Source organism: Rattus norvegicus, chromosome 3 (genome assembly GCF_036323735.1).
Source record: "Rattus norvegicus strain BN/NHsdMcwi chromosome 3, GRCr8, whole genome shotgun sequence".
In the NCBI taxonomy this organism is placed as follows: domain Eukaryota; kingdom Metazoa; phylum Chordata; class Mammalia; order Rodentia; family Muridae; genus Rattus; species Rattus norvegicus.
This window is the reverse complement of record NC_086021.1, coordinates 175,484,618-175,493,648: the sequence shown is the minus strand read 5'-3', so window position 1 is coordinate 175,493,648 and position 9,031 is coordinate 175,484,618. Positions and strand designations below refer to the sequence as shown.

The following is a 9,031-nucleotide window of genomic DNA, read 5'->3' as shown; positions in this document are numbered from 1 at the left end:
GCATGCAGGGGGCTGCCCAGTTTGAGGATCGGGTGCCTCAGCTCCTTCTGCTAGCAGCTCCCCGTCCCTCAGCTGCAGGCTCAAGATGGCCACCACATCTAGATTCCCACTGTAGGAGAGGGACAACACAAAGAGTGGATCCCAGCCTAAAGTGGCAGAGACAACTTCAATTTACTCTGGTTGGTCAGAACCTGGCCATGTGACTATTCTCAACTCCAGGAGGCTGAGATGTAGTTATCTGCATATCTCTACAGCCCACTAGAGTTCTGGAACATCGTTACTAGGAGAAAGAAGACAGCAATGAAAGACAGCATGATCTAGCCCACCCCTGACCCCTCACTACAAAGTCCCAGCATTTGTGACCAAAGAAGTAAATGGTGGCTCAGACAGGGTTCTGGGTGTCTGGTTCCTGCTTTGAGGTGTGTGGAGAGGATTTGAACTGCCCATATGTGCCTATTCCTGCCCCTTTCTGCCACCTACCCTAGCTCTGCTGGGAGGCGGTGGGGTATCAGTAAAAGTGATACCCTCTCCTAGCTGCTGATCCTCCGTGTCCCCATCTCTAGCCACCCTTCCTGTATTTCCTTCCCAGTGACAGACTAGAAGGCCAGCTCTATCCCAGCCAGATGGACACACGTCAACCAGGCGTGCCACACTCCTCCTTGCCGGGTCACAGCACTTGGCCAGGGATGTCCACTCTGCCAAGTGCCAGCATGTCGGTTATACACAGCATGGTGGCATCTCCCAGTCTCCCCAGGGCCATGGCCAGCTGCTAGTCAGGGCGGGCGGCACAGGAATTGGGGTAAGTCACTTGTCTGCCTAGGAATAGTTTGTTTAGGCAATGACCAGTCTACAAACAGCCCTTTCCACTGTCCTGCCCACCTGTCTTTCTAGAAATTCAAGGAATGAGTTTTCTACTGTCCTTTCCATCTCTGGCCTCAGCACCTGGGGACCCCTGGTTCAAGGTGTTCTGAGGGGAAGGAACATTATTGATAGGGCTTCCGGTTTCCACCTGCCCTCCACACAATCCCCATTTGGGTTAACAACAGTTGACTCTTCCTCTGGGGAATCACATACACCTCAGGACAGATAGTCTACTCTACAAGTGGTCACGTGACCTAGGCCTGGCCAACCAGAAGAGTCCATTCCCCTAGGCCGCGTGGCATGGAAAGTCGTCACATGACCCCAGCAGGCCAATAAGAGTTGGTACTGAGACCTTGGCCTGGCGGTCTGAGAAATGGGCTCTCAGGGAGTGAGATCTTCTTCCTGCCTTGCTAAGCTGCAGGATGCCTCAGAGCTTCAGTCAGCAGCTCTAGCCTCACAGGAGAAAAGCCTGCCTACGAACAGAGTGAAAAGGGAAGCAGAAGATGGGGTGAGAAAGGGGGTGCCCAAGCCCCCCCACCCCGGGCCCCACTTTACATCAGAGTCTGTTTCTGGGGAAGAAAAGATCTCTGTCTGCTTCTGCCACTTCTTCCTTGACATGCAGCATGGTCCTCGAGAAGCAGGGGCCAAGACCATGCTAACAGGTCACAGCCCAGTCCCGTCATGGTGCCATTTTGTACCAACTCCAAACCAACCCTCCCATGTCTCCTCACCCTATCCTCCAGCAGCCCCTCATGCTCACCCCAGCCCGTTTCCTTTCTCTCAGACCTGGTGGGTTTTATGCAGTGTCTCTCTGACTTCCTCTCCTTTCCTCTCCTGTGTCTTCCTCCACCTGAGACTCCACCGACCAGCCCTAAGGTGACATCACAGCTGCCAGGGGTTAGGACCAAGACTGCAGCAGGGTGCAGCGCTTCTGCGAGCCTTGCCCAGCTCCCCGTTGCTGTTACCGTCTCCTCTCAGCTAATACCGTTTATTTCACTATTGTGCAGGGGGCAGAGGGGATCGCTCAGTCTGTGGAGTGCTTGCCTGGAGAGCACAAGGACATGAGTTTGATCCCCAGCAGTCCTATGGTGCAGTGGTGTGTGCTTGTAATCCCAGCACGGGAGAGGCAGAGACTGTCAGACCTGAAGTGTGTTCATATACACAAATGTGAACCGTACATATCATAAAACCTACCACTTAAGTCATATGTGGCACTGTGTGTTCACCTCCACCAGCCATCCACAGAACCCTTCCCGTAACAAAACTGGAATTCTAACAAAATATTTACATTTTCTCTCTACTTCCCCAAGCCACAGACACCCACCCTCAACTTCCCATCTCTACAGCTACATCATGGGAGGGGGATCGTGTAGAATTTGTTCTCATGAGAAGACTGGCTTGTTTCACCGTAGTGTAAGCCTTCAAGCTTCATCCATTTGAATTCTCTCCCTTTCGGGAATGGAATACTACTCCACTGTGTGGATAGATCACATTGTCTTTGTTTGCTCATCTAGCAAGGGGCACATTGAATGAATTATATCATCTGTGTGTTTCCAATAATGCTGAGAACACAGGCGCGTGTGTACACTCTCGTTGCCTTAAGTTGTGGAAATCCATTCTTTGGAACAGGATGGAGGTGGAGGGATCATACATACAGTATGTGAGTTAGCGTTTCCTAGAGGAAGTGATCAGTTTTGTTAGATTGGCTAAAACAGTATCATCTGGGAAGTCCAACAATGGCTGTCTCACAGCGCAAAGGCCGAGAATCCATGAGGGTGGATGCTTCTGCAGGCCCAATCTGACCTAGTTGGCCTGGAAGAGTCCTGGAGAGTTGCTGGGTTTCTGTCCACCTTGAGAGTCTGGTTCTAATATCAGCGAAGGATCCTGCAGCAGCGGGATAGATGAACCAGTTGGCAAGAGTGAGAGCAAGCAGGAGAAAAGCAGCTTCCTTCTGAGTCCCCCATCCAGCCGCCACCAGAAGGACCTACGTGCTTGAGGTAATCCAATCAAGAAGAGCCCTGAGCTTGCCTCTTAGTTGGTTCCAGATCCAGTCAAGTTGTTTCCTCATTGGAGCTGTGGGGCAAGCCTGGAGCCTCAGGGGTACTTGGCAGCTGTTATTCTCACTTCTTAAGGAACTGCTTCCGGCATTGTCATCATACTGCTTCCGGTGTCGTCATCACACTGCTTCCGGCGTCGTCATCATACTGCTTCCGGTGGCGGCGTACTGCTTCCGGGGCGCCCTTGCTATTTTTACGTTCCCACCACCAGTGAGTGAGATTTACCATTCTCCACATCCTTCCCCCAAACTTATTTTCTGTTTGTGTTTGTTTCCATAGCAGCCATCCTAGTGGGTGTAAAGTGGCTTCTCAATGTTGATGTTATTTTTAAGATCTTATTATTTTTATTTAGTGTGTACAAGAATTCGCCAGCGTGCACGTATGTGCACCAGGAGTGCGCAATATCCTTTGAGGCCTTTTCTGGGGAGTAGGAGCCCCTGGGACTGGAGTTTCAGAGAGCTATCAGCTGCCCCGTGAGTGCTGGGAACTGAACCTGGCGCTTCTGGAGGAGGAGCCAGAGCTCTTAACCAGTGTGCCCCCTCCGGAGTTTTAAATTAAAACCCCCGGAGTTTTCAATTTCCATCTCCTTGATGGTGAGTGAGGGGTGCACACCTCTTAATGTGCTTATCTTTCCTGAAGAAATATCCATCCAAGACGTACAGCTCACTCATTCATCACTCTCAGCCTTTATTCTTCCATTCAGCAAACATGTCTTAGGCATTCTCCATGTTAAAGATACAAAAGTGACCAAAGGCGGGGGTGGGGGGCGGGGAGGGATGTGGGGGGAGTGGAGGGTGGAAATCAAAGGAATAAATTAAATCAAAGGTCATGCCTCCACGACACCGACAATCTTCATCTACTTATAACTTGATTCCTGCCTCTAAGGGCGGTATGGAATGAAGTCATACGTGTGAACCCCTAGCAAAGACTGGGTACTAGTCAGCTTCGCTCCTGTGTTTAAATGTTTTCCCTCCCCTGCTCTCCCCCTACCCCCAGTCTCTCCACAATCTCTCCCTCTCCCCCTCCCCTTCCTCCTCCCCTCCATCTCCATCTCCCTCTTCCTCTGATAGTGGTACTGAGGATTGAACCTATGGACTTAAAAGTGCCAGGCAAGCCCTCTGCTAGTGAACTGTACCTCCGATTCTTTTGTATAGTGTTTCTTTTGAGATAGGGTTGTGATAAGTTGCCCAGGCCAGGTCTGAACGGTCTGAACTCACTCTGTAGTCCTCATGGGCCTGTTCCTGCTTCAGCCTCCCTAACAGCCCTCACCATTTTGTCTCCAGGCTGCCACCTTTACTGCCTTTGCACTCTCCACTCGGCTCCCTCTCTGGTCTTCTCTCCCTCACACCATTTTGGCTCCCCTCTGTCACCTTGTCTCTGAGCTCCTGGCATTACATCTCCCCGCCCCCCCCTTTTCTCTTTGTGGGCATTTGAGTTTGGAGCCAGAGCCACTATGGACCTGGTGGAAGGGTTCATTCCTTCTTTAGTTTTTTTCCCTATTGCTTGTAAGCTCTACCATGAGCACTGTGCTTTTTAGCCCAGATGAGACCCGTATGAAGAAGCTGCTTTGGCAAGAGCCACTTCTGATGCATTTACTAGGAGTCTTCTACAGGGCAAAAGGTATATGAAATCTGAAAACGCAAGAGAACTCGGGTCCTCACAGTGAGGATAGACACATGGTATGGCTGTGGAACGAGGAACACTGACCATGAGCCACAGACGACTGGCTAAACACAGGCCACTATCTATCCACTTCTGGAACTTTCTACCCAACATGACAGGGTCTCTCAGCAGAGACCAAACAAGTCTTCCATGTCCTTAGGAAGAGGTGAGCAGTCCCCTAGTGAAGGCCCACCTTCTTCTCCAGGCTTCTCTTGGTCTTGTTTCTGTGCGTTCATGGAGGGATAGACCTCAGTGCATTCCTGGTCTCTGGAGGGTTGCATTCTGTACTGTACTGTCTGCTGCTGCTGGACTGACCCAGTAATATGAGACAGGAGGGAAAACACAGGAGGCAGCCAGCCGGGCCCTCCTCCATCAGGACTCCGCAGACCTGCATGTCTGAGCCAGGCATCCCATACAGATGGGCTCTGTTAACTGTGCACATGGCCAGGGGCTCAGTTCACGTCAACTTTGTGATGGATGGTGATGGGAACCAGCACTGCCAGCCAGCCACAGGAGATCTGAAACACACGACAGCACCAGGCTCTGGACCTGGGTTGGGGGCAAGCATGAGTCTCCACAGTGTGACTTCTACTAAACAGATGAACTCAGAAAGGTGTCAGCCACGATGAGAGCAGAAAAATCCACTCCTGTGAAAATGCAGGAGGGGGTTGATGCCTCATGGGGTCCTGTCTTTCCTCTTCATGACTACTGTCCAGGTCCCCAATGGCACTACTTTGAGTGCCTAGAGACCAGCCTTTTGTCCTTCCTGGGCTGCCCATGCAGAGAGCCAGTGACATTCATTCTGCCTCTTGGAAAGTTTCAGGTGTTTGCGTGTCTCCTTGACAACTGTGTGGTTCTCTGAGCTGCACCAGTCTGAGAAGCGAGTGCACAGGCAAACGGATGAGTCACTCAGAGTTCCTCCCGACAGTGTCTCTGATCAGCTTAGGAGATAAGAAGGCCCTGGCAAGATGCCGAGAAGGTTCCAGCACCCATCGGAGTCTCCCTGCTTGCTTGACTTTTGCAGGCAACGGGATAAAGGCTTCGTCTGAGTCGGCCACTGTCATACAGCAGACGAGTCTCCTTGGGACATTATTTCCGTGACAGTAGAGGCAAAACCCACTCTCAAGTGACTGCAAGTGGACGGTGGAGTCTAGTGTCCTCTGCATGGAGTAGGACAGCCTAAGGGTCAGCCCAGAGGGGAAAAGGAGAGGTGAGGGAAGGCAGGGAGGGGACTGGGGATGAAGATGCTACTTGGTGCCATCACGGTAGGCCGTCATGAGTGTCTTCCTGCGAGCCGCGTGACACATATTAATCCCAGGATCAATTGATCGACTTAGACCACTCTCGAGAGTAAGGAGGTCCAGTGGCACTATTGGGGGTTAGCATTACTTCAGGGCTGTCCCCCAAGCCAGAATGGAGGGTCGCACTAGACCTACATGGGTTGCTTTATCTCTTTTCCCTGGACCCTTGGTCAAAGGGATATCCACCTCCGAAGAGGTGATGTGAAGACCGCATTCCCTCCCAAGAGCACTTGGAAGATCCAGGAATGGAGTAAAGCATCGACACGCGCCAGCCATTGACAGAGTGGTCCTCGTTGTTTGTCCCCATTTAAAGTCACCTCGTGTCTAGAATTTCCCATCTCATAAGCTCACACCTCCCTGTGTGAGATGTTAGTCTTTTTTTTAAAGGTTTACTTTATGTATATGAGCACTTGTAGAAGGCATCGGATCCCATGACAGACAGTTGTGAACTACTATGTGGTTGCTGGGAATTGAACTCAGGACCTCTGGAAGAGCAGTCAGTGCTCTTAACCGCTGAGCCATCTCTCCAGCCCGAGATGTTAGTCTCTAATGAACTTTTTTATGCTTACTCAAGCTAAATTCATTTCTCCTCATTGCAGCTAAGTTGCATAAGGGCTAAACCCCACAGAGCCAGCCCTGCCTGTCTTTTTGCTCCCTCGACTTTTCTGTGAAAGGACTCCTACCTTCCAGTCTAGTCTGGATCGCTGTTACTGCTCACCGAGGCTTAACAAACACACACATTCTGTCAAAGGGGACGGGAGGGGGCAATAACACTTTCAAACTATAGGGCTTTAATGTGCCCCTCTCCACAACTGTAAAATGCATATATTTTCTCTTTGTTTTGTCTGCTTTTAGTTTTGACATCAGGCCCTATGTAGCCCAGGCTGGCCTCCAGCTCAGTGGGTAGCAGAGGATGGGCTTGCATTTCTTCTGGTCTTTCTATTTCTAACTCCTGAATGCTGGGATTATATGCACGAGCTGCTAAGGCACCCTCTTGTTCACTCATGAGTCCTGTAAGCAGACGGTCCCTGACTGCCGCAAAGCACAGCCAGGTATCTCTGGTCTTCATCCGAGCATTTCCCACTCGCTACCTTTGAAAATGGCAACAGAGACTCCAGCTTTGCTCTGGCAGGCCTGGAGGGATCCAAGTGTCTTTGCCTTCACGCGAAAGGCCATTGTCTTTGCAAGGCCTCTCTTTCTGCTCTCCTTGGACTTGGGGTGTCCCAATTCCTAGAGAGCTTTGTGCATGTATCAGAACGAGAAGAAAACATGAAACGGCCTTGGAAAGCCACAGTGCCCGCCAACGCCCTCCCACCCTTGGTAGAGTCAGCCCTGAAGAAGGACAGGTCTCCTGAGCAGGCCAGTCCTCTGTGAGCCCTCTCTGACTGGGCCCGTTATCAACACCCCCAAGTAATTTATTTGGATATGAAAGAAACCTTCAGCCCAAGAGAAAAAATTATAAACATCTCTGGGAATAAAATCCCTATTCTGCTCCCAGCTCACAGTTCTGGCACTGTTTCTATACGTCCTGTCAGGGCCGGGCGCAGGGAGTGACAAATGGGGCGTCGAGCCCCGGCTGAGCTGAGTCTGTGTTTTCACAGGCAAGCACACATCTGAGGCTGCCTCTGAAGTGTGCAGCCTCGTCCTGGTCCCCCTACAGGGATTTGCGTGTGGCAAGCCAGGAAGTGCATCCCCCACGGAAGGCAGCTAGAACACTAGGTTACCCTTTTTAAAAATTATTGTCATTTTTTTTTAAGAAACCTGGGTATGCTTTGAGAGACATCATCAGAACTATGTGAATGTAACTACCATGTTTTAAAATTATTATAGAGAAAACCTGGCCTTTATGTGGGGCACAGACCTGTGAATTTTAATGTGTGGACCACTTAGTGTAAACACCACCGTAGTCAGGATTCCCTCCCTACCTCTAATCCAAACCACCTCATTCCTTTCCCCTAGAGTCACCCCAGCCACACCCCTCCCCCCAGCCTCCTCTCTATGTCAAAGTTACACAAATGGAGATGTATGGTGTGTAGTTATGGAGTCTGTTAATGTTTGCCACATCCAGACACGTCGCTGTGTTTGTCTACGGTTCCCGCCTTTGTATGGCAGGTGTCAGTTGAGGCCCCACCTCGTGCCTGGACCACCCGGATTGTTTGGGCTATGACATCCGTGGCTTTGCGTTTCTGTGCAACTGTCATCAGGATCACACAGGCTTGGGCTGCTGGGTCGCCTGGCAGAGACCTTGCTTACCAGGGTGACAGCTCCACTTCTTGCTCTGAAAGCAGAGAGCAGGTGCTGTTCATCAGGCTCTCAAAGAGGCAGAGATGGTATCTCAAAGGGGCTTCCTTTGCATTCCCATAAAGGAGGAGGATGGGGAATAGGCTTCTTTAGTTTGTTTGTTGTTGTTTGTTTTGTTTTGTTTTTGTTTTTGAGATCCGCCTGTCTCTCTTTCTCCCGGTGCTGGGATTAAAGGCATGCGCTTTTTGGGGGGTGAGGGCAGGAGGATATTTTATCCTGCACAATACTGCCCTCTGCTTGATCTCCATCCAAGAGTTGGTCCAAGGCTCCTATTGGGGCCTTTGTTTCCCTGCCGATTTGTTCTAAGTTGTTGTTGTTGTTGTTTGGTGATGATGATGATGATGATGATGATGATGATGATGGTGGTGGTGGTGGTGATAATGATGGTGGTGGTGATGATGATGATGGTGATAATGATGATGGTGGTGGTGGTGGTGATGATGATGGTGATGATGATGATGGTGATGGTGGTGGTGGTGGTGATAATGATGGTGGTGGTGATGATGATGATGGTGATGATGATGATGGTGGTGGTGAGGATGATGGTGGTGGTGGTGGTGATGATGATGGTGGTGGTGGTGATGATGATGGTGGTGATGATGATGGTGGTGACGATGATGATGATGATTATTTGCAGAACTGGGGAGTGAACCTGGGCTCCCTCAGACATGCTAGGTGCACGCTCTAGCACTGAGCTACAGCCCCAGTCTGGGTTTTAAGACTCCTTTACATCTGTTGGCTATGAATACTTTGTCAGATTTTTTTTTAAATCAGCATTTATTTATTTCTTGTGTGCATGTGCATGTGAAAGGGGCCCAAACATGCGGTGGCATGCACACAGAGATCAGA

At 50.5% G+C, this 9,031-nt stretch overlaps 1 long non-coding RNA gene across 1 annotated transcript; it reads right to left on the bottom strand.

The window, feature by feature from the left end:
* Positions 1-2,144: 2,144 nt before the first annotated feature.
* Positions 2,145-3,116, bottom strand: LOC134486311 (uncharacterized). Its single transcript, XR_010065120.1, has 2 exons — positions 2,850-3,116; positions 2,145-2,745 (listed from the first exon to the last, which is right to left on the bottom strand). It is a non-coding gene; the product is annotated as an uncharacterized LOC134486311 (long non-coding RNA).
* Positions 3,117-9,031: the final 5,915 nt, after the last annotated feature.